At 42.2% G+C, this 20,471-nt stretch overlaps 1 protein-coding gene across 13 annotated transcripts in view; it reads left to right on the forward strand.

Moving 5' to 3' along the window:
- Positions 1-16,152: 16,152 nt before the first annotated feature.
- The window catches only part of BAZ2B (bromodomain adjacent to zinc finger domain 2B), a 102,024-nt gene continuing 97,705 nt past the window's right edge, over positions 16,153-20,471 (forward strand). For all 13 annotated transcript variants that reach the window (XM_052675917.1, XM_052675926.1, XM_052675919.1 and 10 more), the window contains exon 1: positions 16,153-16,263. The gene's annotated coding sequence lies outside the window, so the exon portion shown is untranslated. The remainder of the gene's footprint in view (positions 16,264-20,471) is intronic.

Raw genomic sequence — 20,471 nt, forward strand, 5'->3', positions numbered from 1 at the left:
CATACTGAATAGCAGCTGGTAGGGACCCATTTCGAAGACTTTCTTGTGAATGCTATGCTGAATAAAGCGTGGAAGTTGAGCTGCTGTTAAATGCAGATGAGGGTCAGAGATCACAATCTCCAGAAACCATTGTTTGCAATATTATCAGTGAAAGAAGAATGGAGATAAATGCTCTTAGTAGCCTTGAGATTAAAACCAATCTTGAATGGAGTAAGGCTAGTTTGCTAATGAAATTTCTTTCAGAGCTCAATGTTGAATTTGCAAACCCAAAATCTATCTTGCTTCTGCAGATACTGAATTAAGTGGAAAACAAATAAGAATTAAGCATAAGTTCGGGAACTAAGTACCACTGCAACCAAAGCCCACATGCTTCTCACTCATTATATGCATAATAACGATCCAATGATCCAAGGGATACAACACCTTCCCCCTGCAAGGACAGACTGAGAGACTTGGGGCAGTTCAGCAAGGAGAAGAGAATGCTCCCATCTTCAAGGTGTCTACAAAGTGTTGCTCAATGGTACCACAAACTGATCTGCACAATTGGTGTTAACACAGCCCTTTCTTCTCACTTAGCAATAAACCTGTTCAAAGGCACAAACACTTGTGCAAGGTAGAGATGTTCTGGATTGGATCAGGGCATATGCTTTTTACTGTTTACAGACGTAGTTTTCTGTACTTAGGCCTTTTCCACTTGCTCATACATTTGCCCCTTCTTCACTCCTCCTTTGATGCTGTTACTCCACTAAAAGATAGTCAAAGATCATAACCTTCCCTTACATAGATCCCCATTCTCTGTGATTCTTATGCATGTGAATTTGTATCACTCAATTGATGAAAACAACATCTCTTGGCAGGGTGGGGTGGGGGGTAGCATTTCATATGACTTTAACTGAAATAAAAATAAAGTATGCACTAAGGACAAGTAGATGCTTGGAAGTTGAAAGAAAGATGTAAGATGAATGGGATCTCATTTTTTTCTCCAGTTACCCAGTAAGTCAACCTAAGTGTACAATGGAAACACAGCCTTAAATTCAATTCCACATTTAAGACATTAATACAAAGGAATTGGTGTTTAAGTAGTCTTTGACTTCACAATAAATGAAATAAAGTATCAGCCAGGTTATAACAAAACAAACGGCTATCTTCAAAACACTGTAGAACTAACTGCAAGAAGTTCAGATAAACCCTTAGTTAATTGCATTGCAAGTTCAACATAGCCATTCATATCGGAACACACAAAGAACACTAAGAAAATAAATGTAAACATTCAGAGCACAGAAAATAGGGAAACATGCAGTTCAGGCTAAGCAGAGGAGTGCCACATCATTCTTAAGTAACACTATCATAAGAAACACAACCTACAGCTTGGATCTATAGGAAGAGTTAGGTGTTATGTACAATCATTGCAGCTTTCTGTAGTCAATTGATTTGTAACCTGGAAAATAAAAAAAAAATCAAGTTCAGCACCTTTCCGGGGAAACAGCTTTTTTTTTTTTTTTTTTTGGGGGGGTGAGGGGGGGAAGGAGGGGTTGTGTTGTTTTTTCACATTACAATATCAGCCAAAAAGCAAGGAATATAGGTTCTGTGATTGGAACTATCACACAGAAAAAGAAAACAAATAATTAAACACCCACAAAAGCAGGAGAAGAGACCTTAATTTATTTTCACTAATAGCAACCAGACACTACAGCAATTGGACAAAACAGTGCAAAGGCACGAGACAGAACTGCTGTAAAGAAGGGAAGACTGCTTACCCATATCAGAAGACTCCAGGTTACAAGGGAAAGCTCCACCAAGGAGCGACCCCCCAAGAAATTATCCTTCCTCAGGGGCAGTCAGCACTGAAATGACATCTAAGAGAGGCACAGCCAGGCTGTAACCATTTCTGTCACCCAACTGAATTGCCTTCACCTGTGCTCCCAGGGCTGACTGGGTCATTTCCTCAGGTGCTCAATCAGTGGTTCAGGCCGTGACTCAACACTTCTCATACACACATGCAGCAGATAATTTAAAAAATAAAAAGCTTGTTGAAATGCTAGTGATTGTAAATGCATTGATGATAGCCTTGTCTAAAACCTACTGTTTCCTTCCCTTTCTAAGAATTAAGAAGTGAGTTTCTTGTTACCATCTCTAGCAGTAAGCACACATAAGCTGAGATCTTTTTTGAACTAGCTGCTCTATGCAACAACAAAAAGAGGGTCTTAAGCACCATACCTTGTAAGGTGAATAAATAGGAAACAAAACAATAAACAATAAGGGCATATCTCTTATTACAACAGCATAGCAGAAATGCTTACTCATGTTTTGAAGCAGTGATTGAGCACCTGGTGGGAAGGCAGGGCCAGTCTAGGGCAGCTCAGGTGCATGCAATGTACTCGGGTGACCAGGAGGGGTGGAGCCAGGATTCACCCCTTCCCAGACCTCAGTTAAAGGTTGGCAATGGAGGCAAGAGTATCCTGATAAAGGTCTCTGTATGTCTGATGCTTTTTCAAGGTGGGTAATTTTTCTACTTTTGTTTCTGTGTCTGTTGCTGCTGTGTTTGGGTTTGTTTTCATTTTCTGTAGCATAGGGTTGTGCTGTTCCACCATTATTGCTGCAGCTTTGACCACGTTATGGTTTTATTGGTCAATGCTATTCTAAAATGAAGGTCATCAAATCACGGCTTCACCAAAGGAAGGTCATGCCTAACTAATCTTGTGGCCTTCTATGATGGAGTGATGGCATTGGTGGACCAAGGGAAGGCGACCGATGTCATTTACCTGGACCGGAGCAAGGCCTTTGACATGGTCCCCCACCACATCCTCATCTCCAAATTGGAGGGAAGTGGATTTGATGGGTGGACGACCCGATGGATGAGCAATTGGTTGAAAGGCCGCAGACAGAGGGTGGTGGTCAATGGCTCTGTGTCCAGGTGGAGGCCGGTAACAAGGGGTGTCCCCCAAGGGTCTGTTTTGGGACCGGTGCTCTTTAACATCTTTATTAATGACATCGATGAGGGAATTGAGTGCACCCTCAGCAAGTTTGCTGACGACACCAAGCTGAGTGGTGCGGTTGATACGGTGGAAGGAAGGGATGCCATTCAGAGGGACCTCGACAGGCTGGAGGGCTGGGCTCGGGTGAACCTAATGAGGTTCAACACTGCAAAGTGCAAGGTTTTGCATTTGGGCCGGAAGAACCCCAGGCACCCGTACAGGCTGGGAGGAGTGGGCCTTGAGAGCAGCTCGGCAGAGAAGGACCTCGGGGTCCTGATGGATGAGAGACTGAACATGAGGCAGCAGTGCGCTCTGGCAGCTCGAAAGGCAAATGGGATCCTGGGCTCCATCAGGAGAGGGGTGGTCAGCAGGGACAGGGAGGTGATTGTCCCTCTCTACTCGGCTCTTGTGAGGCCCCACCTGGAGTACTGTGTCCAGGTGTGGAGCCCTCAGTACAAGAAAGACAGAGAGATTTTGGAAAGGGTCCAGAGGAGGGCGACTAAGATGATCAGGGGGCTGGAGCACCTCCCCTATGAGGACAGGCTGAGGGAGTTGGGCTTGTTCAGCCTGGAGAAGAGAAGGCTGCGGGGTGACCTCATTGCAGCCTATCAATACCTGAAGGGAACCTACAGCCAGGAGGGGAGTAAACTCTTCAAAAGGGCTGACAACAGCAGGACGAGGGGAAATGGATCCAAGTTGAAGGAGGGAAGATTGAGGTTGGATGTTAGGGGGAAGTTCTTCACAAGGAGAGTAGTTAGGCCCTGGAACGGGCTGCCCAGGGAGGTTGTGGATGCCCCGTCCTTGGACGTGTTCAAGGCCAGGTTGGACGGGGTCCTGGGCAACCTGATCTGAATGTGTTTGTTTGGTGGCCCTGCTGGGCAGGGGGGTTGGAACTACATGATCCTTGAGGTCCCTTCCAACCCGGGTGATTCTGTGATTATCTTCTGTACTAATGTCCTGTACAGTGAAGAGAAGCAGAGCGCTTTTGGAGATGGTAGGCTGCTTTTTTCTCAGATTACAAATAAAATTGAGGTCTTCAGCATTTGTGATGATGTATTCTAGATCGTTATTTGTTACCTGAAGTACTGATACTCTTGTACTCTCTGTATACCAATTTGGGAAATATGAGTATCTTCTCACCATATCAGAGTTAACACTGTTCCTTTATTTTAAAAGGCAACATGTGTGCTGTATGTTGTCAAACAGATGCTTACTTCAACTCCCAAAATGGGTTGGTAGTGCTGAATGGCAACATCTCTGTATACAGTTTCCACTGTACTTACTATATTGCACTAATAAGATCTTGACTCTTGAGAGTGAAAGTTGCAAGTTCATGTAAAATCACTGCTGATGTTGTAGAGGTATTTGAAAACAAATGCTATATAAAATGTGGCTAGCTTTTAATTTTTATATGAAAATAAGAGTATAGCCAAAAGCAAATAAGGAGAGAATTCTCGATGTGCAAGCTATCAACTGCATAAATATACTGGGAAGTTTTAAGACCGCTAGGTGGAGTTACAAACAATGTTGTTCTGGTGTTATTTCTTAGGTTTTATTGAAAATGCACACTACAGAAAATGTATCTTCCTGGAGGGAAAAAAGCAACAGTACACTAAAAAAAGTCTCAGAAGTGTATCTTAACGTACGGGAGATATATACATAAGAGAGAAAAGTCTCTATTTAAAGCATTCTCCACGCTCCATGAGTCAACTGTGTCACCAAATAATGTTAGTTTTTTCCATTTTGATCGCCGTAAGCAGGTCCCTCCTCGATGCACCGTGATATTTCCCTCCTTGTTACGACAGTTCATCAGCACTGGTTGACAAAGTGAATTAAAAGTGCTTAACAGCTGGTGAATTCAGAGACTGTGTGCTGCAATAAGAACTGTTACCAATGTATTCTTCTTATTCCTCTTGTGGTAAAAACCTTTCTTGTGAGTAGCCCTTGCTCTGGAAAGCTATGCATGAAGAAATTTTATAAGTGATTTTTTTTTTTTTAATTGATTAACTGTATCTCAGTGATATATGAAGAGGGGTAAGGCCACAAGGCAAGACAGACTAAACCACCCCAATGCTACTGCTCTCAAATTGCATTTTAATACCTTTTGAGAAATTGCTGTGTTGCAAGTTATTATTCAGCTTTGTGGTGTAGTTTGTGTTCTTTCTGGACGCAATATGAAAAGGGCAAGGTCACTTTTTATCATCACTGAAAAGGCTGAGTGTACATTCTGAGACAAGTTACCCCCTTTAATTTTTGAGTATGACCATTGTGTCTTGACAAATGCACTTCTTTTCTGCTAGGAAAGTAAGGCTTGCACCCACGTAGCTGCAGGCAAGCTCCGATTGCGTTTGCTTATATGTCATTATCAATGTTAAAGGTTCCTTTTTACAGTGTAGTAGGGACTACACTGATCCAGTAACAATCATGAAGGTTGATGCTATTTTCTTTTTGCCTTCTGGGTTCAATCGATTGAGCATTAGTTGGCTTTGAAACCTGTCACGGGTTTTTGAACTTCACTTCAAGATCATCAGTCTTTGCTCAGGCTATAATAAGAGTTTAGCATATTGCTGAACCACAACATTGTCTGAAATTCAAATAATGTAGATCTAGTATGGGAAAAATTTGCATTTGCAGAAGAATGAATTTAATTATGGATTATTGCTGCCTGTGAAGTTAAAAACTCAAATTTGAATCTAGATCTAGAGAGGAAAAAGAAAAAAGTTATTTTTTAGTGGTAACTACTTCTGTTTTCTGGGCAGATTTATAATATCCTCATGCTAATATATTGAAGTTCCTATGATAACAATATTGTCAATTTAGAATGTGCAGTGTGCTGAAGGTGTCATTTAGCCTCTGCCTTGTCACTTAATAAGATAAAGAATAAATATTTTAAGAAATACTGTGTTCTCAACACTTAAGGCACAGTCATGGAATTAGTTGAGTCAGTCTATATGTTCTATTTGATATCAAAACAATAAACTATGACTGGCAGCTTCAATTTAAGAGAGAAGGCAGGGAAGGAGAACACAGTATTTTATTTCCATGTTCACCAAACTCTGTGAGCTGCAAGTTAGAGCTTAATATTAACACAGTGCTGCTTTAAGAGAATCAACCTGCCTTTATCATTGTCAGCTCCAAAATTATTGTTAAGTACAATGTTTACTTTGTGATAAACAATCGTCTAAGCAATTATCCAAAACAAATAAATGTGATTAACTTTGAATGTGGTACTGAATAAAAATATTTACTAGTGGGAAAAGGAGTATGAAGAGGAAATGAGAGGGGAAAGGAAAGGGAAAACCCCCTTGGTCAGAATAGGAGAACTGAAATTTTGTATCACCCCTTCCCAGAGATCTTGTCAAAAATTATTTAGACAATAGTTCTGGACTTCCAAAAGTCTAGGATCATCTGAAGGCTCGCACAGAATTTCAAAAGTGCCTACAGCCTAGTTAGAATGGATATTCAAAGCCTAGAGCTCACAAGTGCTTTTTTAATTGGCATAACATCAAATGCCTTATAAGAATCTGAGTAGCTGTTTTCTACCCAAGACAAAAATAAAGAGAAAACATGATTGTTCTTGTTCTTTACTTTGACGATATCCTCAGTGAAAACTCATGAGGAACTTTTGTCTTTATTAACAACTTTTATCTACTCTGACCTTGTGAGGTCGTGTTTAGACTGCGTTCAAAAAAAAACCAGATCTCCTGGAAAGTGTCCAATGGAGGGCCACAAAGATGATGGGCCTGGAGCATTTCCCACATGAAGAAAGGCTGAGTGACCTGGGTCTGCTCAGCCTGGGGGAAAGGAGGCTGAGATGGGATCTGATAAATGTTTATAAATATCTAAAGGGATGTGTGAGGCAAAGGGATGAGGCAGGCTCTTTTCAGTGGTACACAGCAGTAAGACAAGGAGTAATGGCCTAAAACTTGTATGTAGGAAGTTACTGTACTGATGTGCAAGGGAACTTCATTACGGTAAGGGTGAGGGAGCTCTGGAACAGGTTGCCCAGAGAGGCTGTGGAGTCTCCTTCTGTGGCAATATTCAGGACCCAACTGGGCAACTACCAGTGCGATCCATTGTAGGGTACCTGCTTTAGCTGACGGATTGGACTTGATGGTCTCTTAGGTCCCTTCCTATCCCTGTGATTCTGTGAAACACCAAGATTTTCTTGGCATGCCTCTGTTCATTCTGAGAATTAACATCAGAAAGCCATTGCTCCCAAAGATACTCCTGTTTTTGCCTTTTTCCTTGCGCACAGCTGCCTTCTGCTGCCTCTCCAGTTAAGTTCACTTTCAGCTGCTCTGCCATTTCTTGATTATGATGTTCCTTCAGATTTGAAAAGGGAATGATTGTGTGAGACCAATTGTGTTATGTGTTGGTCTGATATAAGCATTTACCTACATGCCAATGATTTGGTACAGATTTCTTGTTAAATCTCAGGAGTGGATGTGCCCAGGCCTGATGGATAGACTGCAATGGTGGTATGTTCTCAAAGGGCCAACTCTGTACCTCTTTGATCTTTGCTCCAATAACAGCTCTAAATTTAGGTCTATTTCAATTGTGAGCACTCTGTAATTCAGGAAACCAGAAGCTCAAACTGCATATTTTGGTAATGAAGGCTAGTTGACGACTGTATCTGAAAGCTTAGTTTAAGAAAAATATAGAAGCCTGTTCTCCTGTGAGGTGTATGTTTTCCTTAAGCACCAGGAGCTCAGTATTTCATTCTCTGCTCCAGCACCCGCAGTGAAGACTCAGCAGACAACAGCCTTCCTTGTGTCCATCTCCCACTGCACTACCTCAGATCGATCAGCTCCTGTGCACAAGGAGGCCAAGCTAATGTCACATGTGCAGCTTTAGTTCTGTTTGCTTCTGAACTCATGGAGTCTGACTTTGTAGTCTTAACGTGTTTTCATACTGCAACAAAATGTGAGGCTGATGAAGATCTGAGCCCTGTGTGTTCTATGTGTGTTCTGAGCAGTGTGTTGATGGCTGCTCCTTTCCTCAACTGTCTGCCCTTCATTCTCTCAATGAAAGTACGTATTCTCCTATTCTAAATGTTCTTGGATTTTTGCGCTGAGCATTTAACTTGCTGTTGCCCAACACTAGTTATATACATAAATTGGCTGATTTGAAAGCGTTGCCCTACTTAACACTTGTGTTCCTTTTAAATAAAGGAACATATTGGGATTGGGATTACACTGTAATTAAAAAAATCCTTACCAGTGAGTGAGCAGGTGAGGAAATCTGATTGTGTAATCAGCTGACTGCATATGAGGTCATCTGCCAGCAGTCTTATACCAGCAAAATCCAACTTCAAGCACAACTGTTAACAATGAATCTGAGAGCAGAGCATTTTAAACTACACTGGCCAGCCCCTGTGGGTGTAACTGGGTGGCCAGCCAGCAGGGAGTTTGCCTGGTCCGAGCCGACCCTGCACCTCAGCCTTCTGTGTTGACCCAGTGTGAAGTGCTGGAACTGAGTGGTGAGGCTCAGCGGTGGTGTGAGGCCTGGCACCAGGCACAGCCAGCTGGAGGCAGCCCTCAGCTTCATCTGAGCTTGCAGTGAGGCCTCTTCTGATCTGTGCAAGGGAAGAGGCAGACAAGAAAGGAGTTGAGGCGTTCTTGGCTCAGTGCTTTGCGTCAGACTGGAAACCTGCAGTGGGCCGGGGCTACGCGTCATCCTCAGCAGCCAGAAGTCAAACCAAGGTTGGATGTGGGCCAAAGGCCATCAGTATTGCAAAATCAGGGGAATGCTGCTGGATCTAGCAGTTAATTCCACAGATCTATTTGATCTAATGGTTTAAATTACTTGTTATTTTCTGCATAAGTTGCTGAGTTTGTCAGAAGAGGAGGTTGAATTTGGTATATTCAGGCTAGCAGAATGGTGGGGATATCATAGAGATTATTTCTATCTTTGGTATCCTACGAATGAATGTGACTATTTGTCATACAGCTGTATTAATTTATATTTGGTAAATAAGATTTCACTTTGAAATCCAAGAATGGGAATCTTTTTTTAAATAAAAATATTTTTTTCTGTTTATTTTAAATAATAATATTGTGAGAAGCATCAAAAGAATCCTTACTGGTAACTTCTAGAAGCTGAGATTTGCATACTTAACTAGGGACAGTAATGTACTTAATTTGTGAGCCATTTCCACTGTAGTCTATAATTTCAAATGCTCTGCCCTTTTTCCACGTAGGAGAATTCTTACATACCTTTGTGCAACTACCAGAATTCACTGCTTCACCATACCAGCAAGTACTTTGGGCAAGGTTTTGTCACTGCGCTTTGCTGAAAGCTATCTGTAGGGCACCGCAATTAACGTGTGACAGTTTTAACATGTGGCAAAGGAAGCTGCTGTGTTTTGGGGAGAGAAAAGGGAGGTAGTAGCAGGAAGACCAAGATTGGAAGTTTTTAGTTATCCATATATTTGTGTCAGGCTGTTACTTTTGTTGTCAAAGTAGCTGCTTGTTATGATTTTTTTGCCTAAGGAAACTCCCCAGATCTATAATAAAAAGCTGAAATGGTATTTATTCAAAGAGCATTATTCTAAACTTTTGCTAGTGAGGAAATGATCCTTTCTGTGCTTGCTTTCATATTAAAAAGGGCTAATTATTTGATAAACAAGACAGGGGAAGGCATCCTTGATGTTTCAATTGTTTCAGAAACATGATAAAAATATTCAAATTCTAAATGTGTAGCTCAATTCTCTGCAGTCCTGAAAGAAGTTTGATCTGTGTTGCACCATGCGTGGTGGTTGTGAGCCTTCTTCTAAATGAACATGAAGCACTGAGAAAGGAAACTGATGATGAAGGAAAATGTGGTCAAATTAAGAAACAATAGATAATTAAGAATTTCTGAAGAAGATAGGACCAACAGATTAAAAAGAAAAAAGAAGAAAGAAACATCAGGATAGTATTACACTGAAGAAGAATGATTTCGATCTCTTCTACAATCTGTGTTCTTGTAAGTTATGTTTTTACGTAACAACAAGTTTCTGGATCTTAGATGTAATTCCTTACTGACTTGTGCAACTAAATTTACAACAGATATTAAATGTTTCAGTCTGCTATTTGGAAGGCAGAACTTAAGAGGACTTAGAATCACAAGCTTATGATTTCAGGTTTTATCTACCACAATCCTAATCTAAAAAGAAAATGTCATTATTAGCAGTTTATAGATTTTTAGAAATTACTGATTGTGATGCAATGAAAAATAAAAGGTGTAACTTCTAAGGATGTCTAATTTATCTTTTAATCTACTTTTCTTGTCAAGAATAGTATTTGTGATGTAAAGGAAAATGAAATATATTAATTGGTTGTTGGAAATCAGATCCATGTCTTCTGTATTTCTTTCACTCAATGATTTATTTGGAAAAGTCATTATCCCAGTGGCTAAATAGATGAGTCGGAGCACTTTGATGTATTGGATACTTTTTTCTTAAATTACTCCACCAGATATTGTATCTGCCATATTTAATTGAATCAGTCAAGTCAATCTGCAGTGATGAAATACCAGGTTAAGTAAAATCACTTCTTGAGAAGATGTAGTTAATAGCAAATTTTGTACTGAAAGATATTAGGAATTAACTTGATCAAATTACACGTGTTTCTTAGATGAATGGTGTCTTAGCCTACTTTACAATTTTTTCTTCTTTATGGACGTGTTCTTAGTAATGTAATTCAATTCATTCACCAAGTTAGCTTTCTTGCAGATACTGGTATGTTACATGTATTTTTTTATTTTACATATCTACAATGTCTACATCATCAGGTTCTTTAAAATATAAAATGTGCTTACTATGTCCTTAGCAATGTGATACGCAAACATAATTAGTACACACTTAGAGGAGCTAGAAGCCTAATAATCTGAATGTTACTTTGTGCTTCAAAACTAAAAGTTTTTCACAAACCGAAGGTCTTTAACAAACAGACACAAGTCAACCAGTTTTTGTCTAAGAAATGATATAAATTTACAGTCTACATTTCTATCATGGTATTGGGAGCATTGGAAAGAAATTCTGCATTGTATCTTAAAATGCTAAAGATCAGTTAATGTAACTGTAAAGGTAGTCAACTAAAATGCATGTTATGAACAAAACTATTTAAACCTTCAACCTTACGCTAACGTACCTTAAGTATCTCAAGAGAAACTGATTTTGTTAGCTTGTACATATATAGCCTTCTTTGGTGTGTGCTGTACATCATATGTAGAATAGAATGTTCTCTGCTTTGAAATTAAGTTCACAGCCAATTAACACAGGGTGAGCTGAACTTTGGTAGGAGTTCTTAATCCCTGTGACCTGGCCAGATTTCAAGTTGGCTAATTATGTAAAGTTATTTCCTGTTTAGTTTTAGTTTAATGAGAGATGCCATCACTTCCTGTCCTGAACAATTGTGTAGTTTTGATACCTGCTATGTAATAGCTGCTGTACTCTCCTGAAAGAATTTCTTTTCATTTGGGGCTGTAATTACTGGAGATCCACACTAAATTCTGAGGTGAGCTTTTCTGAACCCCTGTGACTGAAAAACAGGAAAAAAGGAAAACACCGCTTTCGTCAGAGAAAATGTGGCTTTGATTTTGGTCCTGAGCAAAGAGAGCTTTGGCTAAAGCAAACTAAATCAAGCTATTTGGTAAGCTATTCAATGGAGTTACATCAGGAAGTGGAAATATTACACACTTAAACAGGTTAAACAAAAACCAGCACACCTGATTTTTGGGAAGAAGATAAATGGGCCGGATTTGTAAGATTATAAGACTTAAGGAAAAAGAAATGAGGGGGGGAAAAAAAAACACCCAAAAATGTTTTGGTTTTATGTATTTCTTTTGGCAACTTTATTTTGTGAATGTGTTGATAGCTCAGTGTGAGCTGTCATGCTAATAAAGGATTTTGTCAATGCCTTAGTTGCTGACATTACTATTGGTGATGGTTTTTTTAGTAAGCATATTGGGTAACTTAGAAGTGATTCCGTGATTTGTGTGTAGTGTGGGGCTGATGACAAAGCTCATTAGGAAAGACTTTGGGGCTTTGATAGTATATAGTAAGTTGCAGACTAGATCCTTTGAAATTTCTTACTTTGGCCTTGTTCAGACCACCTGACCTCAACTCTACAACATCTGCAAATATTTACAGCTGTTCTGTGGATTCATTTACCTCAGGATCTTTGCAATGCTTTATGAATCTCCCTACGTACCCATTTTTTTTACAGTTGAACAGCAATTCTTAATGGAGACAAGTTAAAGTGGTGAATGTATCAATCCAGTTGCAAATCTTCTACAACTGTTTCATATATTATATAAGCTTGTTTGTGCTTTTAATAATTCCAGAAGCTTTTTGTCATTTTAACCTCTTTCACTGCAGTATTGAGAGGTAGATGCTCCTTGACCATGCTAGGGTAACAGAATAAAACCAGAGATGTAAGAGTATAAAGTCAGGCATATTTGGACACGCTAGCCTATATAAATAGCCCTCAGAGAGTGAGAGCATGACCTATGTGGTGCCAAAAGTATCTACGAGAATTTTTTTTAGAAGTTCTGAAATTAAAATGGAAAAGCTTTAAAACATAGTTTGTCCATCAAAGTGGAATGACTTATTAAGCATTTAATGAAAATTGACCTTTGCTTTTTTTTTTAGTGGTGTGTTGAATGTCAAATATTTCTGCCCTTTATCAGAGGAAATGGTAAGTCATCCTTATCTTGCAAAAACCAATATTTTTTTCTCTGAAGGTAATTCTCTACTGATCGTGTTTGTTAAATATGTCTCAATATATTTTACAACAAAAACATATGCTTTGCAAACCCTACTGCAGGACATTTGTTAGTGGAAGCACAATAGCACAGTTTTTAACCTCCAGTGAGTACCGCAGAGCCTTTCAGAGACGTCCTTTTGAGGTCTGACTGGAACAGGATAACCTTACAGAGTCAAAATGTGTGAATTTTTATGCAGTTTTCCTTTGCTCGCTGATCTCAGTGGCTGCACCGACGTGTGTGTGGTCACCAGAGGAGGGCTGTAAAGCTGTGCTGCAAAACTGTGAATAGGAGAAGAGAGGACCTTCTGAAACCACCTTGCCTGTGGACAGATGGTAACAGCAATCTCCATGCACAGCTGGACAGGAATTTTAGGCTTGTCCTTCTGGATGTTTATGTATGGGCTGGCCTTTCAGCACACTTGTAGCCCAGTGATGTGAGTAAAGTCATAGACACGTGAGCAGTTACACCTGTAGGTATGGAGCTTGCTTTCTGTTTTCTCCAAGTTCACCAGTGAAATTCATGAACACAATGGTGGGTGAAAATATTGAAGAAATATTAATAAAGTTCATAAGCATAAGAACAAATGAATGAAACTACAAAAGAATACTTTCTGTGTGTTTATATTTAAGACACCTACACCAGAAGCCTCAAAAAACTGTGGAGGTTAACTATATTTGCAATTAATTCATCTTAGAAATCAAAAGAAATGAGACCTTATTTTTTTAATATAGTATATATGATGCAATTTGAATTTGCTTTTTTTTTTTTTTTTAAGTTGAGAATTAAAGCATTAATATAGCCATAGAAAACACAAATCAGGACTCTAGGAACACTTCTGGTCTAGTAACTGATCAACTGAAATTCATCTGTAGCACCTTCTAGCAACCATTTTCTACCAGTTATATTACTAAAAGAATACTGTTAACATAACTCCAAAACTTAGTAAGTTTTGCAATATTAAAACCAATCTATTTGTGACCAATAGAAAAACATTATTTTTAAAACATTTTGGTGTAGATTGGAAAATACTCTGTAGCAACCCAAAGTCATTTCAAATTGTTTTCTGAAGGAAAAATTAATAATCAGTGCAATTAGATGTATTAACATTTGATTTCAACATCAAATGCATCCCAGAGGTTTCGCTTTAGACTGTTGACTGAACTTTGTGACGTAGTTACGTGTTCAGGTCTGTGGTTCTGTATACAAGCAGACTGAAGTCTGTTCTGCTGAGCGTTACAGAGAACAAGGATTCCGTAACATTACCCGAACACACACCTCTGCTTCTCACAAGGTACTACACAGTTTGGCTTACAAATATATTAAAAAAAAAAATAAATAGAACGGTTATTTAGAGTAGTGGCAATAAGAGTTGGTAATAGAATTCACTTTGTGTTACACGCAGTATGGAAAATATGCATGTGAGGCAGTACATTTGATAGTTACCCCTATTGTAGTATCCAGTTATGTAAGTGACAATATTACTGTCTTGAGCACAACAGGTACTAATTATGAGTATAGATATATACTAATTCTTATCTCACTTTTTTTTTCCCCCTAAGAACATTATTAGAAAATTTTGAGGTTAGAGAGGTACTGACCCAAACATGTACAGAGCTTGGCCTCCGAGTTCATTAAATATGGGTTAATAACATATTATAAGGAAATCATTGTCCTTATTACAGTTATTAGGTAGTTAGTCAAATTATAGCTTCAAAGGAATGCGGAGCATGGAGAACTCAGAACTAAATTATGCATTTGAACCTTAGGCCAGCTTTTACTGTTGAGACAGTTTGCTGCTAAGAGAAATTGTGTGTCATTGAAATTAAATGCCTTTCTGAAGATGGAAGGTTCCAGTTTTTAATGAAATTACTGAGTGTGGTGCAGTGAAATGATTAAAACCTGTATTCCGGGAATGTGGCAGAGGAAAAAAAAAAAAAATCAATAAATGCTAGCAAGCCTTTGCTGTCTGATACAAATCCTGGGAATGAAATAAGCTGGTACAAAAATAATAATTAAAAACATATCAGCACATTAATTTATTAAGCACGAATCTCATGAGATGTCATCTTCACTAATTTTTAGCACACATTGTATAATGAGCAGCTTTCTTTTCTCGTATTTGTATTATGCAGCATTTTTGCCCTTCCCCCAACGCTCCCGCATTGCAATCATTGTGCTTGCACTTATTATGTTACAAATGACCGAGGTAAGGCTGACATTCTCATCGCATGCAAAAAGAGCGCGGCTGCCAAGCTTTTTTTTTCCCTGCTAATGAAGCAGCCTTATGAAGTCTACCCATGTGTTAATACTAATGAAGATCCTTCACCACAATTAAAATCACAGCCACAGTGGCTCACGAGGAAACGGAAAACAATGGCATCTTTCTGTTTGCACATATTTCTTCATGCTGAGATCAGCTTTATTTAGAAACAATGTTGATTTAAAAATGTGTGTATTAACTGGGTGAAAGAAGCAAACGTTTCTGAGTTTTGTAGTTCTAAGCAGTTCATCTGAACTAACTCAGGTGTTCACGGCGCTATGGCGTAATCTTACGTGTCAGCTGTTACGGTTTGCAGAAAACAGTTCTTGGCTCTTGAAGCGCACTTCAGTCCTGGCTCAGTTTGAGACGATGCCCCCCCTCCAAAAAAAAATAAATAGAAGAAGAGGATCCCGTGTACGCAACGCCAGGGCCGCGCAGCGCAGCCTCGTCCTCTTTCACAATCGCCATGCTGAGGTTGGCTCAGGCTAGGCTTTTTTTTTTTTTTTTTTTTTTTTTTTTTTAAGTGCCCGTGCCAACAGCCCGTAACCCTCAGTGCTTCCGCACCGCGGTGACTTCACCGCCTGCCTCGCTTCGCTGGTTCTGCTGGAATTTACCCTGTTCTCACGAAGTACGAAAGTTGGCCCTCGCTTCCACTGGGCGCTCGGTCTCTTGAAAATGTCTTCTTGGGAATACGGGTCGCCTTCTCGCCCTAGTCGATGGCCACCGTGGCAAAGCACCTTTGTCGCTATTTTCTTTTTTTTTTTTTCCTACCCCAGCTTACCTGCAGTGGAGCAGGCGGCACGCGAGCTGCGGCCGTTCCTCCCGGCCGAGATCCATCCCGGGACCGCGACCGTTGCGGCCGTGCCCCGTCGCCGCGAGCGGGAGGCGCGCACGGCGTCAACTTTTCCCGCAGGCGCAAAATGACGGTGCGCAGCGGGGTCGGTCGGCGGCCCTGAAGCCGCGGCTCGGGCGCCTCACGCCCACGACGTCCCGGCGTCGGAGCGAGAGGAGCGGCTCTCCCCGTCTCCCGGCGCGGTAGCGACAACTTTGATTGCGGCGGAGCGGGGCCGCGTCGCTGACGTCACTCTGGGCCGGCGGAGCCGCACCAACCGCGCGCAGGGAGCGGCCTCGCCCGGAGCGGCGGCACTGCGCGCCCCCGCGCGCGCCCCCGCCCCTTCCCGGGGCTGCGCGAGGCTCCCGGGAGCGTCGGGCAGGGGCCGCCTTCCGGCACGCGCAGCGGCGCCCGGGCAGCGGCGGAGCTCCGCCGGCCGCGAGGTGAGTGCGGGCCGCGGGGCGGGGGGCGCCGCGGTCGGGGGCGGCTGAGGCGGGGAGAGCTCCGGGGCGCCGAGCCTCACGCGAGGCCGCCCAACGCCGAGTCCGGCCTCCGTCCGCGGCCGCCGCTTCGCCCGCCGGTACGGGCCGGGAGTCCCTTTGTTGTGCGGAGCCGGCGGTCGGGGTGCAGCGCGGCGCTTCGGGACGGGGCGGCCGCGGTCCCGCGCGACTTTAAACTTTACCGGCGGCCTCGGGCCCCGTTCCTGGGCCGGCCCGGCCCGCTCGCGGCTCCGCCGGCGGCCTCCCGTACCGGCGGCCCTTCGGCGCGGCGCTGCTCCCCGCTCCGCCCGCTTCGCGTCCCGGCCCTCGCCCCGCTCTCCCCGGCCGGTCCGGCTGTCAGCTCGGGGCGGCCCGCGCCTGGCAAGGCGCGGAGCGGAGCGGCCGCCGAGGGAGGGCTGCGGGAGAGGCGGCGCCGCTCGGTCGAACGGGGCCTCCGCGGAGCTCCGCGCTGCCGCCGCGGGTACGTGGCCGTTGGTCCGCCGGCGCGGCGCCTCGGGGCGGCGGGGCGCGGGGCGGGCGGGGAGCGGCGGCGCGCGGAACCTCCGCCGTCGTCTTTTGTGCGCGCTCTGCTCCTCGCGAAGGGCGCCGGGCGGCCGCGGCCCCGGCCGGGCGCTTGAAATTTATCCCTTTGTGTATGTTACGATCTCCTCCATTTTTCCTGCCCTTCAAACAACGAGCCTTTCGCCATCTTGGGCAAATTGGTATTCCCGAGTCTCTTCGTCTTTTGTAGGGGGAATAAGTGGAAATCCGGAAAGTCCTTTTGGATCCGACTCAAAGTTTAGGAAACGTTACGGGGATGGGCGGTGACGTCATGTTAAGTTTAAGGGGATTTTTTCCGAGAGCGAGCGCTCCGAGGAACGGCGACCCGTGGCGCCGGGAGCGGGCGGCGCGGTCCTGGCTGCGCTGTGGGGGAGCAGCGGGAGCGGGGTGCGCTGAGTGTGACCAGCAGGGAAATACTCGGGCTTTTGCATTGTTCTCCCGAGCCCTCACCCCCCCCCCCCCACCCTTTTTACCCGAAGTTGTTACGTTAAATAAAAAACCCTTCGGAGGTACGTGTTATTGGCATGTACAGAAAGCAGTTATTTGGGGTGAGGTATACGTGGAAAACTTGGCCCAGAACCTCCCCCTGAGGAGTAAACAGTTTCTATTTCGGATGAAGCACATGGGAGTAATGGAAACACACGGCTGTCCCGTTTTCATCTGGCACGTTTTTGGGTATATTTGGAAGCAGTGCTTTAAGCGTATTGTTAAAAGGTTCCTCTCAGAAAGTCTCCGTTCCTCCTCTCCTTTCCCCTTTCCAGTGTTGCCGATGCTATCTAATGGTGGTGCTGTGCACTCACTGCGCTGAATTCATTTACTTAAAAAAATCTCTGTCAGTACTGGCTCTCAGCTCTGTGTCAGCTGCTGTGAAAAGGGAAGCAACAAAAGGCACTGTTCTTTCAATTTACTTCTCAATTACACTTTTTCTTTAAGATCTCTTAGAAGTTTCTCTTGTCACAGGGTATAGGGAAGTACCTATTTTAGGTAAAGTTCTGTTGTTCCATTCTTTTTCCTATGGTCACCTTACTTGCTGCATATTTACTGTTACACTAATGAGAATATGAAACTGCCTGTATTTTGTTTCCTTCCTTCCTTTGTCCTCGAGGTTGAGAAAAATGCTGATAGCAATTAACATAAAAAGTAACAGAAATGCCTGTTAGTACACTGAGACTTTTTCTGACAAAGTTGATAGTGAATTATATGTGTAAAGTATCCTAAGGGCCATGTTGGAGAAGTGTCAGATTGCCTGGCTGTGCGTAGGGCTTTTTAAATGCATTGGAAAGCATGACGGAATTGACTGTTTGGCAGCTACGTGCACCTGAGCTAGATGAAGTGTTTAAGTAGTTAAGAGCACATCGAACAGATGGTTCTAAATTATACATGCAGCCGAGGTCTTAGAAGATTTGGTAGATTACAAATGGGTGAGCAACAGAGGATAAGCAGTTTCAGACAATGATAGTTACTCTGTTTGAGGTCTCATACCTGTGGTAAACTGCGTGTGCATTTTTATTGAAGTGCTGCAAAAGAAATAGACTGCATTAAAGAATCAGGCAGTGCGCCCTTCTCAGGAGTGGCTCAAAGTCAGTTCTGAATGGCACAAAATAGTTTTGTGACTAATGTGTACCTGTAATAAACTGGAATTGCTCTGTTGGTATTCATCATCCTGTTTTTTTAAAAAGAACAAAAACAAAAACGAAATACTGCTGTACTCATTTGCTTACAGTTTTGTATTGCCAGAAAAAAAAAAAAAACAAGTGCTTTTAAGACTCATTCTTGTAGATTATTGTAAATCAATGTATTGAACATACGTTGTAAAATTATTTGAACAGAATTAGGGGAAGGAGAATGTGAACTTTTGAAATTTTGGGAGAAAGGTGTTAATGAAAATAAGCAGACAGTTATCTCTTTAGAGGATAAATTGGTGCTATTTTTATATTGTGCAAGAAATTAGCCACGGTTAGGCATTGCGGTATGATTATTTGCTTCTTTTACTGACCTCGTGGTAAGGATAAATTGCCACAAGGCTGGCATGTGTTTCTGAGACACAGAAAACTTGAATAAGGAAGTAATGGAAGTCTTTCTTTTTGAGTCCTGCTGCCTGTTCCTTTGTTTGCATGTTTATTATAGAACTGCAGTGTGAAGGAGCAGATGTTTCAGAAAACATCCTGATGTGTTGCTTTTTCTTATGGGAGTGCGTAACTGTTCCTTCTGATGCATCAACTTGACAGCTGGTTGATTTCATGGAGCTGCTAAGAAGCCATTACTGGTGTCATCGAATTGAAACAGAACAGTCACTGGCTGCTTGAACTGCAGTTGTTAAAGACCTCCTTGCTACTTTTCTGTCCCTGCAAGAAGTGGAATATCACAGCTGCAAAGGGGGAGTTTGTGCTCTGCCTCATCTCCCTGAAGTAAGGATGAGGAGGTACTTGACTGCTTTTAGTTTTACAGTATTACAATGGCATATGGCATATTTAGAACTAAGGTTGGAGTCATCGGGAGGTATAGATAGCACTGCCAAAAATGCAGTTTCCTACACACACCGAATACAGTAAGGGGATCCCACAGTTCAAGTTACTTCACTGATGTTTTGTGTCCCTAATACAGGTTTCTTTAAAGAGCTTTTACTTTCTTCTTGGTGCTAGGTAGGAGTAAAAAGAACAGGTAACGCCCCAGAACCTGGCTGTTTTTGTCAGAGATCAAGGCTGTATTCTAATAAAGACATAGGATAAAGATGTACTGTAATAGTACAGAACAGTTTTTGTTTTTTATTTGACAAATAAGGTGATGTTACTCTAATAGAAGATTATGGAAGGGTAGTACTCCGTGTTTTCATCATTTAGCTGATTTGAGGTGAGGATTTCCCAAGTCAGTTTTCTCTGAAGCGTTGTTCAGCTTTTGGTTTGTTTAGTGCACATCCAATAAATGGTGCCATGCCTTATCCTAAGCTACTTTGTGGTGTTAGGTTGCCATCAGAAGAAATACTGACGTGGGCATCAAGGGTAGCAGTGCTTTTTGTCACGGTTAAATTGTTCACTGTGGAGCATCCTGAAAGTTAACAGAATGGAATGTATGTCTGACAGCCTGTTTAAAGAAATCTTGTATTAGTGGTGAGGATAACATTGTGCAAAATCCAAAATGTGGGTATGGTTGTTCTTTCTCACCTCACCAGAATGGGTAAATTGAATGTCGTTGTAAAAGAAGGTATGGTTAAAATTTTTTGGTTTGTTTTACTGTTATGTCTTAGATTAAAAATCAGTTTGTTGTATTTTCAGCGTGCAATGGTAGAACAGTGGTCTGTTCATCTCTGATGTGATTGGTAGGGATTTTGGAGTTCTTGGGATCTAGGACTGTACACGAGATGGTTCAATATTGAATAAGAGGAAGCAAATCCATCTCTTTCCCATCCCTCACAACGTACCTACTTGGTTTTACAGAAATAGTTAGCAAGAGTTACCACTGAGTTACCACTTCTCGGAGTTTCTGAGTACTTCTGTGGAGGTGAGAATGTGTTCATTGCACAGCTCTGCAGGCGAGGGCTCTGTCAGGGAGCCGAGAATCTTTAAAAGTTGTTGGTAGAAGAGAAAGAAAAGGTGTCTTCATGGCTGATCTAT

The sequence above is a fragment of the Tympanuchus pallidicinctus genome, unplaced genomic scaffold (genome assembly GCF_026119805.1).
Source record: "Tympanuchus pallidicinctus isolate F22 unplaced genomic scaffold, pur_lepc_1.0 scaffold15, whole genome shotgun sequence".
In the NCBI taxonomy this organism is placed as follows: Eukaryota; Metazoa; Chordata; class Aves; order Galliformes; family Phasianidae; genus Tympanuchus; species Tympanuchus pallidicinctus.